Source organism: Malaclemys terrapin, chromosome 7 (genome assembly GCF_027887155.1).
Source record: "Malaclemys terrapin pileata isolate rMalTer1 chromosome 7, rMalTer1.hap1, whole genome shotgun sequence".
Lineage (NCBI taxonomy): Eukaryota > Metazoa > Chordata > Testudines > Emydidae > Malaclemys > Malaclemys terrapin.
The window spans coordinates 116278937-116293800 of NC_071511.1; the positions used below are offsets into that span (position 1 = coordinate 116278937).

Below are 14864 nucleotides of genomic sequence, written 5' to 3' on the forward strand. Positions count from 1 at the left end.
AGTTACAGAGTATATGTATTTTTTTTAAATTCCGGGCATAAAGTTGCAGCCCTAAGAAGGTGAGTATTCCTTGAAGTCAGTGTGATCACTCTTTAATTAAGATTTGCAGGTTTGAAATATTAGTAAGCTTGATTATAAATAATTAGTGGTTAGGGCACTAATCTATGACTTGGGAGACCTGGATTAAAGTTCCTGCTTTGCTATCTGGGCAACTCAGCCTTTCTCTGCCTCAGTTATATATTTCCCCATCTGACAGGGGTGTTGTGAGGATTAATTAATTAAAAATTGTGAAGTGCTTTGAGATTGACTGATCTATATACGAGCCAGGTATTATTATTTTAACTAATTTCAGAATGGATATTAAACCTCATGCTTCAGGGCTCACACCAATCTCTAATCGTAAAACACAAGGGTGAGACCTAATGTATGGGGGCAGGTTTTCCCACATCTGCCTACTGCGGGGTTCTCACACCTTCCTCTGAAGCACCTAGCACAGGCCACTATTGGAAATAGGGGACTGGACTGGACTGGACTAGATTTTAGGTCTGATCTAGTCTGGCAATTCCTATGTTCCTAATACATTTTGTATACTTTTTAGGCCCCGATTCTGCCCAGCACTGAAGTCAATGGGCTTATTTATAGTTAGGTATCAGAGGGGTAGCCGTGTTAGTCTGGATCTGTAAAAAGTGACAAAGAGTCCTGTGGCACCTTATAGACTAACAGACGTATTGGAGCATAAGCTTTCGTGGGTGAATACCCACTTCGTCAGATGCATGCGATCTGACAAAGTGGGTATTCACCCACGAAAGCTTATGCTCCAATACATCTATTAGTCTATAAGGTGCCCCAGGACTCTTTGTCGCTTTTTATAGTTAGGTGTATACTTAAGTAGTTTGCTGAAGCAGGGCCTTAGTTTTCATGAGTGCACGGTGGGACTGTGAGATCCTATAAACCAATAACGCCGTAAAGGGGTCTGAGATACTCAACAGCAATAATAAATAACGCAGTAAAGGAGTACTAAGAAGATACTAAGGCTTGCTTTACGCTACCAACTTACGTCGGTGTAACTGTGTCACTCAGGGGTGTAGATTTTCCACACTCCGAGCAACAGCGTTACTCTGATCTAACCCCTGGTGCAGACAGCCCTGTGTTGACAGGAGAGCTCTCCCATACCTACTACCTCTCCGGGAGGTGGCTAAACTACACGGACAGGAGAAGCAACCCTGTAGCGCTGTAAATGTAGCCAAGCCCTGAGTGGGAGTTGTGGTTCCTCCTCCCTCCATAAGGCACTGGAGCCTGAAACAGGTGCCAGTGGGAGGCATCCCCCAGTCGGCCTCGTGCCGCAGTTCATCATCATCGTCGGCCTTTGCTGGCTCCAGGGCTAGTGACTAACAGAGGGGGAAGTGCAATGCAAAAAGGCGGGGCAGGGAAACAGGACAACCCTTTCCACACCCCCCCCCCCCGCACTGTCAACAAGCTTCGCCCCGGCTGCAAGAGACACGCAGGCCAGGCCCACGGCGGGCAGGGCGCCAGCGCGAGCCCCGCCTCTCTCCCGGCGGAGGCGGGCTGGCGGTCTGCGGCAGCCATCTTTGTTGATGTGTCAGCTCTTAGCTGCGCTCGGGAGCTGCCGCAGGAGGAGGAGGAGGAAAGAGGGGGGGACCCCGCCGCAGCCATGGAGGAGCTGCCGCCGCTGCTGCTGCCGCCCTGGCTCCCACCCTCCTAACCAGCGGGTAAGAGCCGCTGGCTGGGGATGGGGAGGCTTTGGTAATAATCAACGGGCTTGAGGCAGGGAGGGTTGAAGTGTAGGGCGGCTCGGGGCATCTCAGCCCCCTTGTCTCCCTCCCCAGCTCTCCGTAGGGTGCCGGCCCTGCCTGATCGCTGCTCCCCCGTTATGCTCGCGTCGCTAGTGCCCCTCCCTGGTTTGCTGCTGGAGAGTTTCAGTCCCTGATGTGTAGGGCACTATCCCCCCCTCCTGCCCCCTTTCAGGGAGTGATGCCTGGGGTGGGCCAGGGGGATAGGCGCACACTGATGTTTTGTGGTTGTCCAGCTTCTCTTGGCTAAGGATCGCGCAGCGATTATTAACGGGCTGGTTGTTGAAGTTCCCCGCTGCCTGGGAGTTAGGGAAACCTAGAGCTCATCTCAGTTAATTGGCCTCTTACACTTGGTATGGCTACTTCCACCTTCTCGTGTTCTCTGTATGTATACATATCTTCTTGCGGCATGTTCCAGTCTATGCATCCGATGAAGTGGGTTGTAGCCCACGAAAGCTTATGCGCAAATAAATTTGTTAGTCTCTAAGGTGCCACAAGGACTCCTGTTCTTCTTACTATAGCAACTGACCCAGGGACGCATACAAATAGAGGTCACGCAGTGACTGAGGAAGAGGGAACCCAGGAGTCCTGACTTTCTTGCTAGTCAGCATTCTAGGGATGCCTCTGTGTACGTTCTTGAATAGGATCGTCACCGGTGATGCTGGTGTGCAGCTGTCTACTGGGTTGTCTCACAGTTTCGTACTTTTATTTCCTTCTCCAAAGTATCTAAAGTTATTAGGTAATAAAGCCCTAAGGAGCTTTGATGTTTCTCTAAATACTGAGAGCCGGAGCTGCCCCTACATATGCATTGAAAACTGATCATAAAATGGCAAGATTTAATTATTGCTTTAATAATAATAAATTATAAACTGGTTATTCTGTACAGTGGAAACTACAGCAGACAAAATGTACTTTGGGCTTTTGTGTGTGGTCTTTTCAATTGCTAGTTGCTATGAGATTTCAATGAATCTGTTGCAAAGGAATCCAGGTAGCTGTAGTTGGAGTGACATCAGGAACTTGTGGCCTGTGGGGGAGAGGGTCAAGTTTAGGAGAGGGGGGAAAAAGCAAAATGAAGTTGAATACAAGGAGGTTAAAGTCCTGACTAGGCAGCTTCATACCATTTCCTCATTCAGAAGCTTTAAAATGTATAGTTTCAGAGTAACAGCCGTGTTAGTCTGTATCCGCAAAAAGAAGAACAGGAGTACTTATGGCACCTTAGAGACTAACAAATTTATTAGAGCATAAGCTTTCGTGGACAAGTGGGCTGTAGTCCACGAAAGCTTATGCTCTAATAAATTTGTTAGTCTCTAAGGTGCCACAAGTACTCCTGTTCTTCTTTTTAAAATGTATAGCTCCTGCTGTGTATTGTCCGATTTCCCCCCCCCCCCCCATATTTGTTTTTTTTCCTCTGTGGAAAATGCTGATTATATTTTTACTGTCCTAATGCATCAAGTGTACAAAGCCTTCCCATTGTTTCTGCATTTGGTGCTTCTATTATACAATTGCAGTTTTTGTGGTAAAACTATGTGAAGGCTACGGGATAGCTGACATGAAGGGATTTTTTTTTTTAACCTTGCAGGATTACTGCAGTATAAAATATGTATTTTCCGCGTTTACTTATAAGATCTGTCTGAAGTTCCAGGTTTAAAAATGGGAGGTTTTACTGCAACACATGCGGGGAAAAATTCTGTTTGCATAGTCCATATTTTTAGCTCTGATCCTGAGAAAGCAATCTACACAGGTGGACCCTTTAAACCCACACAGAGTTCCAGTAACCTCAGAGACATTGTGAAGACCTGGGCAGATTGCTTTGTGGGATTGACTTTACACATGAAGATCCCATCTGCCCTTTTGTTTATTTTTAATACAGTATGCTTATTTTTGTTGTCTTGTTTACTTTTTCTTCTAGTAGAATTTCCTTTATGAAAGGTAAAAGAATAGTATAATACTAATAATGCAGCACTCATTACAAAAATCCCAGAGTGCTTCATAATATCAAATTTAAAGATGCTAACTTTAAAGGGACATTATCCAGGTGAAATCTAGTTGGCTTTATAAAAATAAAGAATTTTAAAAAGTAGTTTTATTTCCTTTGAGTCTTCCCTGCTAACTTCTGGAATAGAATACAGTCACATTTTCCTGCTTTGTTTTAAAAAACAATGTATATTTCTGTGCTGTTGCTCTTTGGAAGACCCTCATGAACAGGGGAAACTGATAAACTGACTATATAGGGGGAACAGTGAAACTGGCTATACAGAAGTGTGGACAAGTGTGCACTCAGTAGTCGCTTTTAAAACGTAAAATCTCATGCTGTCTGCATGAGACAGTAAAATCTCTTAGGTCTAGACAGTATTTGGTCCTGCCATGCGGCAGGGGACTGGACTCGATGACCTCTCGAGGTCCCTTCCACGAATAGAATCTATGAATCTATGTGCTTGTGGGAATTAGGATCATGTTTTCTTTCATAGGTTCTTATAGTTCCTAACTCCTGGGAGCACCTGAGATTTATATTTTAAAAGTGAATATTGTGTGCCCACTATACTACTCATCTTTAACAGACCTCTGTTAATGAATTCACCTTTAAAGCTTATTCACTCATCTGGGTCTCCTGAGCACTGATATTTTGGTCCCATCCGCACTTTTAAAAGTTTGCAGGGGGACCTTGTTATAATATAGTAATGCTCCAGCACAGTTAACACATGAGTCTGACTGATCAGTATATATGGAACAATACCATATTTCAACTGTTCTGTAACTTTGGACTTGCAGGGTTGTAGCAACTTTAGGAGACTCCTTTAATTAAAAACCCATTTTAGTACACACTGGCTCAACCCATGACTTAGTCCAGTGGTTTTCAACCTGGGAGTCTGCGGACCCCTGGGAGTCTGCAGACTATGTCTAAGATTTCCAAAGGGGTCTGCACCTCTGTTCAAAATTTTTTAGGGGTCTGTAAATGAAAAAAGGTTGAAAACCACTGACTTAGCCAACTCAGGATGCTACAGTGTTGTAACTAGCAATGATGGGGGGGAGCTCTCACATAGACAGGTTATTAGGGGTTAATTGGCACTTCAACAACCGAGTCATCCACCCCTGCCCAGAGCAGGTCTGGATGACATGGTAGCTAAAATGCTGCTACTGCAGCAAGGCTACATTAGGGCTGTTGCCAGTGAAGCTGCCCTGGTTTCAGACATGGGTGGCAGAACAGTATAGATAAGACCAGATTTGGTTAGGAATGTGTCAGTTTAGCTAGGAGGGTGCTAGGTCTTTTCTACACTGGGAAAATTAAGAAATATGTTTCTGCACTGCTGCAACTCCCCCAGTGAAGGATTGTTTATCTGATTGTCCCTCCCCACCCTTTCGTATGCAAGCCCTTAGATCTTAAAGGCTGTTTTCAAACCCTGTTTAAAGATTACTGTTTTTGGGCCCCAGGCTAGTCCCCTTGCTAGGATTGTAGGATTTCTCCCCCTCTTCCCCCCCCCCCCCCCCCGACAATTATGAATTGATCCACTTTGACCATCACATGTACACTAACCTTGGAACCAGATAGACTAAATATTAACAGACTCTGGTTGCCCAGTGACTCGCATTGTAATTGTAACAAATCCAGCCCCAATGGTAAACCTAAACATGTTCAAGTTTATCTTCAGGTTGAGCTGTGATTGGTTTCACTGCCAAAACATCAGTCAGATCACAATATGATGCCTTTGCAAGATATGGGGAAAAACTCAGAGGTACGTCAAAGGAATCATGTAAAAAATATACACTAAGGTAATGCACAAGTTGTGACACAAGCAAAGAAAACCCGGTTAAAGGAGCGTATCTTGTTTTTCAATTCCTTTAGAATGAGTCATAGTGCTTTGAAGATATACAGTACTGAGTTTTGCACCTCAGCACTGAAATGGAGCAACCTGCAACCATTAAAATATATATATATATATATATATATAATAGGATTAAAAACAATTAAATAAAAATGATAGTCTGATACTCTCAATTTCCTTGCTTTTATGTACGCTGCCAGTCTACCCTTATCCTTCCCATCTGTTGAAGCTTAGTGCTCATAGCACAGTGAGGCCTTGTCTACACAGAGAGCTGTGTCAACTTATATTATTGTGTTTAGAGCACTGTTACAGCCTTAATATACAGTAGACTTTTCCATTCCTGTTACAAACAGAATTGTGCCCTGACCATGGTTACAATCCTCTTTGACTTTCCCTGTGTAGACAGGCAGCCTGTAACACAGTTTGGCTCCACCTCCATGAGCCAAGTAAGTGATGTTTGGAGTAACTATGATTAGGACCAGTGTCTTACAGTAGCAATTTTTGAGAAATCTCCCACTTTTGCCCTACCACTGAAGGGAGTGCTAGTGTAGACAGAGCTCAGGTGGTTTTACTGCCATGTTGCCTAGACCTGCACTGTCTAAATAGTAATAATGGTAATAAACTACTTATCTCAATCAAACAGGGAAATAGAAAGTTACACTATATTAAGTAAAGACCTTTAAAACACAGATTTTAAACATGGTTTAGATCAAGGCAAACCATGTTAGAAACCATCTTATCTGAAATCCTGTTGAGCCATGTTTGAGTTGAGCTCAAGCACTTTTCCTTAATTGTGCTTAAATACTTGTATACCAGCGCAGAGAGGCATATTCTACTCCTGTTCCGTGCACGGAACAGATCAGGGGTCGTCAATGTTCGGCACACGGCTCGCCAGGGTAAGCACCCTGGCGGGCCGGGCCAGTTTTATTTACCTGCTGACGCGGCAGGTTTGGCCGATCGCGGCCCCCACTGGCCGCGGTTCGCCGTCCCGGGCCAATGGGGGCGGCGAGAAGCCGCGGCCAGCACATCGCTTGCCCGCGCCCTTCTCGCCGCCCCCATTGGCCAGGGACGGCGAACCGCGGCCAGTGGGGGCCGCGATCGGCCGAACCTGCCGCGTCAGCAGGTAAATAAAACTGGCCCGGCCCGCCAGGGTGCTTACCCTGGCGAGCCGCGTGCCGAATGTTGACGACCCCTGGAATATATCATTCGTATCTTATTTAGTACAGAGAACTAAACTACAACTTTATTTTACATGGTGTCTTTCATACAGACTCTGCTCTGAAACAATGGGATGGAACTTAGTACAGGCTTGCTTGCTTTATGTTGGAAATCAGCAAGCAAAGTGAACGCTGCCAAGTGGTACAATTATATGATCAAACTAGCTGTCCTGGAAAGAACTGCATGAAGCGCAAGAGGCGGCAGAAACAATTCTTTATTTTAAACACACAGGTTCTCAGACTGCTGTTCGTGGACCAGTGACTGGTAGCTAGTTGATCACAGGGTGATGTCTCTGTATCTTGTTTCGAGCTTTGAAATTCCATTAAAACATCACTAAAATACATTAAAGACTTTCCCCATATTATCCTTCTGTGTGAGCAATCACTGTAATTGCCACAGGGATGTTACACAATTAGGGCTAGGAATAAGTGGTCAGTGCAATTTTTGAGTGAGCAAGGGAAGTGGTCCATGTGGTTATAAATGGGAAAGAATAATCAGGGGAAATTCTGCGCCAAAAAAATAAAAATTCTGCGCACAATACAGTATTTTAAAATTTTGCATATTTTATTTGTCAAAATAACACAATCACTCCAGTTTCAATTATTTTTATAATTTATTTAAAAATAAAGTCAGCAACTATGTCAGTAACAATACAGACACACAAAAAATTGTCCCCCAGGAGTAGAGTTAAAGAAAACCATTTAACAACCCAGTTCCTGGTTCTCTGCCACCTGTCTCCGGAGTCCAGCTGGGGGGCCAGACAATTGCACCCCTCTTGCCTCAGAGTCCAGTGGTGGGGTCCCACTCCACTCACCCCCCCCAAAGCCCACCTGTAGGCCCCTTCTCCCCAGCCCAGATACTTGCATTCACCCCCTACACCCCTAGAGCTCAGGGAGCCAGAGGGAGAACAGTCTGATGCTGGGTCCCAGGCTTGTGTGCAGATTCCTGCATGCTGCCTCCTTCCTTCAGGCCGTGCCAGGAACTGCAGCTGCCCAGAACCCTTGCAGCTCTTACCCTGTCCCTCTGGTAGTGTCTTCTATTGGGGAGCTGGGCTCTGCCAGGTCCAGTGGCCCCTAGTGGCAGCCATCCCGCCAGCAGCTCATTTCCGGGGGCGGGGGGAGTAAATTCTACACAGAACATTAATTTCTGAGCAAATTCTGCATTGTGCTGTGGCACAGAAGTCCCCCAGCAGTAAAAGAAGGAGTGCATGAGACTCTCTATTATTAAGCTGTCCATGCTACAAAATGATTGGTCTGGCTAGAGCTTTATGATTTAATGAAGTTCTCTGTCAGAAATGGGTGGCTCAATCATATCTATAATAAAAATATTGTGCATTATTAGGTTAGCATATTTTATTATCTCTAGTATGTTTGGAGTTCATTATATTTGCTATAGTGCTCACTATTGTGATATCATTGGTAGTTGCATAATTTGGGTCACAGCATCTGATCTGCACTAGCAGTATTACTGCGTAGGGTTTTGTGCTTGTTTTATAAAGGGCAGAAGTGTGTGTTTGTGGGGGGGGGAAGGGGGAATCTTGAACCTATAAGGGAAATTTTAGACTGACAGAACATAATTTCCCCAAGATGACAATTGGCTAGAACCCTAGGAATCTGTACTGCTAAAAAGCAGTTACTACTATAACTTGGGTATCTCTCTGGAATCATTCATCTATCTTACCAACCAAAATCAGTGTTGAGACTGGAGCAGATGCAAAGGTGCACGATTTTGCTGCTGAAAACTTGCAGAAAATTGAGCCATCGAGCTGATGGGAGTTGCTGGCCAGTCTAAATGCAGAGTTTGTTGGTATGATAGTTAACAAGGTTACTGAAGACAAAAGCCAGTCTAACTTTTGAGAAGCCAGTTGGCAGTCGAGCAAACCTCTACTTGACTCTGACTGTCAGTTTGCTTACACTTCTGTAACCTCATTGCTGTTTGGTGTCTATCACCGCTACCACCACAATGATGCCTATACGAGTCACTGAACTCAATTCCATCTTATCTGAAAGTATCCCTTTTTATTCCCCTCTTCTTGACTATTGCACAGTCCTTTGCCTTGGCCTCTCTGAGTCCCATCTCTCCAGATTCCACCTGCCCTTTCACATGTACCAAAACCCCCCATGATTATATGAGCATCATCCTCAAACAGTACCCACTGGCCCAATATTTATTTAAGGATCTGATTCCAACCCTCCCTTTGTTGTTAAAATCCTCCATAGACTTGTAGTAACGGACTTCATGGACCTTTGTTTCTTCTTTGAATTTCTAGCAGCAGTCTCTTCTCTGTCAATCTGCACATGCTCTGACCATAATTGTCAACTCTATAGCATATATATATAACTAACAACAAGCATACTAGAGAGAGAATAAAATATGCTAACCTAATAATGCACAATATTAATTATAGCCATAACTGTTGGACCTGTATGAGAGGCTGCTGCTCTGTATTTCTTGTCACGTAGAACACAATTTATTTATTTCTCCAGTTAATTGATTCTCCATCTCCTTATGAATCTTGGTTAAAAACACATTTTTCTCCCTTGCCTTTACCACTTAAATTCTCTCTCAATTACCTCTGGTAGTATTGTTTAATTCAATAAAGTGTGTTGAGGTACAGCTTGTATGAAAGACACCATGCAAATTAAAGATATGATGCATTATTGACTTGGAAATCGAACAGGAAATCTAGTTGTCTTGATCTATGCAATGAACATAAAACAGTAACTGAAGATATCCTGTTCTATTAAAAAACAAACACCCCTCCCCCTCCCCAACTGGTGGAACTACTGAAGTACAAAGATGTGTTCAATCTTTTTACTTTCAGCTGAGTGAATGCTTTGAGATTTGGGTAATAATATAGCTGTCTTATAGTCTAGCTGCAAGAGCTCTCTGTTCAATTTTAATTGTTAGATTGTAGTACATGTACAGTACATGTGTCATAAAGTCTGCTCTGATGACAAATGCATATCTATACATTTCATAGACACTGATTGGACAGGCTGACCTGTTTCTTTTCCTAATTGATTATAGTTAGTGACCTTGGCCCAGGAGACCCATGGTTTTAAATTAAAGTTTGATTTTTTTTATCACAAATCACATAATTATATAAAAATTCAGAATATTTTGTAGTATCAAATCATTAATCCTTTAATACTACCCTAGTGTAAAACTACTACTGTGTGATGAAGTGTAGACCATGCCACATCACATCAACATCATGTGGGTTTGTTTTTCTAATAGTTAGTAACTAAGTACACCTCTACCCCGATATAACGCCACCCGATATAACACGAATTCGGATATAATGCGGTAAAGCAGTGCTCCGGGGGGGTGGGGCTGCGCTGCGCGCTCTGGCGGATCAAATAAAGTTTGATATAACGTGGTTTCACCTATCATGCGGTAAGATTTTTTTTGGCTCCTGAGGACAGCGTTATATCGAGGTAGCAGTGTACAATAGATTGAATTAGTAACAAAGTGACAGTTGTAATTACAAGTTTCCTTGTTTCTATCAGTTGTCAGATCCTTGATATGTATTTTAATGCAGTTTTTGTGTATTGTAGTAGAGTAACTTTTTAAAAGATAGTGGAAAATATATTTTTAATTTTACAGTAGCCTTTCTAAGGTGTTGATAACAGGATAGCGTAAAGGACATGGAATGATATTCGGTACTATGGTATTACTAGGAGAAAATTTCTACATATCTGAACAGTTATGGGCTTGCTAATAATACTTAGTGCTGTTAATGAAGGTCTTTGCACATAATCATTTCCACTCATATTTTGAATTTTCTAGCTACTGTGTATGTTCATCATCAAATTTTAAACAATCTTATACACTTTGAATACTTTCCATCCAGTTAATCTTAACAATCAACACTTCTCCCCCTCCCCCCAATAAACAAATCCTTCACCCTATTCTGTATTAGGCCTGGTCTACACTGGGGGTGGGGGTGGGAGGGGAATCGATCTAAGTTATGCAACTTCAGCTACGTGAATAATGTCGCTGAAGTCGACGTACTTAGATTGACTTACCGTGGTGTCTTCACTGCGGTGAGTCAACTGCTGCCGCTCCTCCGTTGACTCTGTCTGCGCCTCACGGTGGTGGAGTACAGGAGTCGACGGAAGAGTGCTCAAGGGTTGATTTATTGCGTCTAAATTAGACGCGATAAATCGATCCTTGCTGGATCGATGGCTACAAAGACTAAATTATCTTGTCATTTGTTCATATTTCCATTTGGAGTAGGGGGGTTGATTAAATCGGTTGTACTCAAGATTTTTATTGCTCAAAATCCTTGAACACAGAAACAGCTTTATAAATAAATTATGCCATAGGTACTTATATGCTGCTTTTATTTTTGAAGGAGTTGGAAACTACATTGATAGGTTTTCCTGGTCATGGAAGCTGTAGTGTAGACAGGTCGTAGGAGTTGGATGATCTGATGTGGTAAATACTTGAACCCTGTCTACCCTGCAACATCCACTCTAGCAGAGTGTTGCAGCAGAAAAACGCTTACAAATGTTCCCAGTGTAACTAAGATTACTGTTGTTTCATTAGCTTTAACAATTGTTTCCTTGGCAGAAAAGTACTTTGATGTAGGGGGCCCATTTGTGCAGATCGTCTTGCAGGATTGAGGCCTATTATCAGAATGGAAGAAACGAATGACGGTAGCAAATGATAGGGGAAAAAGAAGGTGGGAGGAAAGTAAAGGGTTAGTTATAGCAATAAGACCAGTTACTCAGTTTAGGCATGTGCACACCTTAATGGGACAAAAAAGAATTCATAAAATAATTTATAACTGGCTCTTGTTGCAGACATCACAGTAAAGAATAATTTTAAGGAGAGTTTGCAGGTTCATATAGACTTACAAAACTGATGTATTTTAACATGAGTTTTGGAGAATTAAGTCAGTAAATGTACAGATAAATTATTTTCTTAGTGGAACAATATCTTGATAATATTCAAAGTGCAGCTTGCAGACATAGATAAACTACATTCCCTTTTAACAAAAAGAGGTTGAATTTCAGCTGAGGATGCATTTGGAATCTTGTGGCCTGACTTTCAGAGGTACCGAGCAACTATAACACACTGTGAAGTCAATGGGAGCACCGGGTGTTTAGTACTTTTGAAAATCAGGCCACTTAGTTCTTTTCTCTAATTAACAAAGGTGACGTTGTTTTGTTTATAACAGGTGGAGCAGAATAAGTCAAACACATCTGGTATGCTTTACAGCAATCCTCAATTTGTGGGTGGAGTTCGTTCTCTCTCTCTCTCTCTCTCTTTTTTTTTTTTTTTTTCATTTGGATTAGGAAATTGTTTTGCAACACCATATGACTATAACCATGAGTTTTCAAAGTAAGTGCAGTAATGCATGCAATTTACTCATGGAAATAGAAGTCATATTGCTTATATTTGCTAATGGAAGAGTCAGGAAAAGCCAGGGATTCTTTTTGGACTGGTTGCCCACAGCTGATGAGTTCCTGTAAGAGTGAAACCAGTGACAATTGGTTTCAACTGCTTTGAAGGGTGTACTAGTCCTGCAGAACTGTGTCAGAAGCAACGACGCTGGAAAAATATAGAGAAAAGTATTTTAAAGTGTGGTGAACTGTACCATAGCCTACACATAATGCAGCTGATTTTCCTTCTTGATTCAAGTTTGCCATCTGGCTTTAGGACCAGCTTCTGTAAGTCCCATCCAAAGCAGAATTGTACCATTAATTTTACATCACAAGCCTGCCTTAAAGAATGAGTAACTTTAATTTTTGTTGGTGTGTTACTTGATATGTAGAGATCACCAAATATATCTAATAAAAGAAATCATGCAACCCACGCTCCAAGAGGGACTCTGGCTCCTGTTCTTCAGCTCAGTAAGGCTAGGTCTAGGCCAGAATTTCTTTATATTTCCTTCTACTACTGTTGCAGCTCTGCCAGTAATAACAACAGCTGGAAGCACTAGCAAGGACCAGGCACGTGTCTTTTAACCACCTTCTTGTCTAACCACTAAGGGCTGATGATACACATTTTGTACCTTATCCCAGTAGCTTGTTTTCTAAAAGTGTTTTATGCGATAACTACATCCATGCTGGGGAGGAGAGAGAGGAGGGCTTGTACCAGTTTAAGTGCACTGGTGTATTTAAAGTGGTACAACTCGTGTGGTTAGAGAATTGTGCTCTGGATTCAGCTTCGACAGTATTTGAATGATATGCAGGTCCCATGCAGCTAACATCTTTGAGTACCATTCATGATTCACGTAAGCAGCGTGAAGATGCTATTCTTTCCCTGCTGGCGATTTGGGGAAAGGTGAATAACAATAACATTATTGGGTTCTGCTGGCCATGTGTGCTGATGGGCAGTCTGCCTGAGTGAGTGTTATGCAGACCAAATGAGCATTACTGGAGTTGGAGGAGCAAATGGACCTGACTTTATGGGGTTCCTTGCACAGAAAGGAGAGAGAGTCTGCACCACATAGAACAGACAACCAGTTCTTTGCTGTGGGGAAGACAGGCTGCCCCACAATCCTGGCCACTAATAATAGAGAAAGAGAAGAAAAAGTATATCTTTTTTCTACTCATCAGTAGGAGGGAGAGGAAGAGAAAAACAGGGGTAAACCCCCCATTTTTTCCAGATGCCAGTAGAGAGGAAGGACCCTACTAACCAGGAGGGAGAGAAGATGAATAGTCCCCTCTCCCGGTGACCAGGAGAACAAGCTACACATTAATTTACTTTTATTTATTTTATGTGCAATTCAGGTTTAAAAAAAAATCTCTTACAGTCTGTCCTCTAATTTCTGAGCTCGTGGGGTTGGCAATATGGAGGATTAGTGGAAATTGCAGAGCATTTGAAGGATTACTGCTTAGAGGTGTTTGCTTCTGTATTCTATGATGAATTTTAAGGGAACTGACCTTGACAAAATGCAACCTTTAAAAGTCACAGTAACAGTACTGGAAGATTTCTAAGTTGTTGGTCAACACAGATTTTGAGAAGGGACCATGAATATAAACAAAGGATCTAAATAGTTTAAGGACTTTGCTGTTTAAAATTGGAGGGTATAAATTAGTCCCGCTGAAGAAATCTTAAGGTAAGGTCTGATCTATGCACAGTTTTTGTACCACTTTAACTATTTTGGTTAGGGGTATGAATTTTTTATTGAAATAGTTATCAGTACAACCCCTAATGTAGATGCAGGTATTCCTTTACAGAGCATCTTTATACTGATATGATTTTATCCTTGCTGGGGGGAGTTGTACCACTTTAACCACACATAGTTAAAGCAGTGCAATTTGTATTTAGACAAGGCCTAAGCGTTTCACATGAAAACCATAAACCGTCTGCTTTATTGCCATATCTAGAGTGAATAGAATATATGGAAGGGTTGCAGGGGAATGGCGTCTGTTTCCTGAGGAGTAGGACATACCTCTTACAGGAAGTGAAATAGTAATCTTGATACCTTCACATCTCCAGAGTTTGAAAGCATGTTGTATTTTAGCTGACCTGTGTTCTGAAATCTGTATGGTGGTTGTATGATGGGCTAATACGTTTGGTGACAAAGAATTAAAAATAATCCTTACTTTACTATTGCAAGTTAAAGTTGAATCTCTCACAGCCTAGTATGCCATGCATTATTTTGGTTCTAGAATAATAAATTAATCAGAAGTTTAATTTGAAAACATGTTAAAACAAATGCTATCTGCATCATCTAGTCTTCAGTGAGTGAATTTCCTTAAGGTTATTATTATTTTCTGCAGACTTGAAAAATAGTTTTTAGTTCAGGTACTGACATTTAACATGTGATCACAGATACTTTCCTCGTGTAGTAATTTAGCATGATAAACTTATTACTATGATCCGTCAATGGTTGTACAAGCATATAACTTACTCTTGTGCTCTTCCTTTGTTATTTTGTAGTGAAAAATTAAATCATATTAAAAAATCAGTGTCTGACAGACATTGTATAAAAAAAACACCAAATCCTTTGCTTATTACATTTCTTAAAGTGAAGTTAACAGGGTGCTGTATA

General features: G+C 42.0%; 1 protein-coding gene across 3 annotated transcripts in view; it reads left to right on the plus strand.

Annotated features, from left to right (window-relative positions):
- The first annotated feature begins 1605 nt into the window (after nucleotides 1-1605).
- Nucleotides 1606-14864, plus strand: part of CCDC186 (coiled-coil domain containing 186) — a 53575-nt gene continuing 40316 nt past the window's right edge. For 2 of the 3 annotated variants that reach the window (XM_054036063.1, XM_054036064.1), the window contains exon 1: nucleotides 1606-1730. The gene's annotated coding sequence lies outside the window, so the exon portion shown is untranslated. The remainder of the gene's footprint in view (nucleotides 1731-14864) is intronic. The other variant, XM_054036065.1, reaches the window with a different exon arrangement.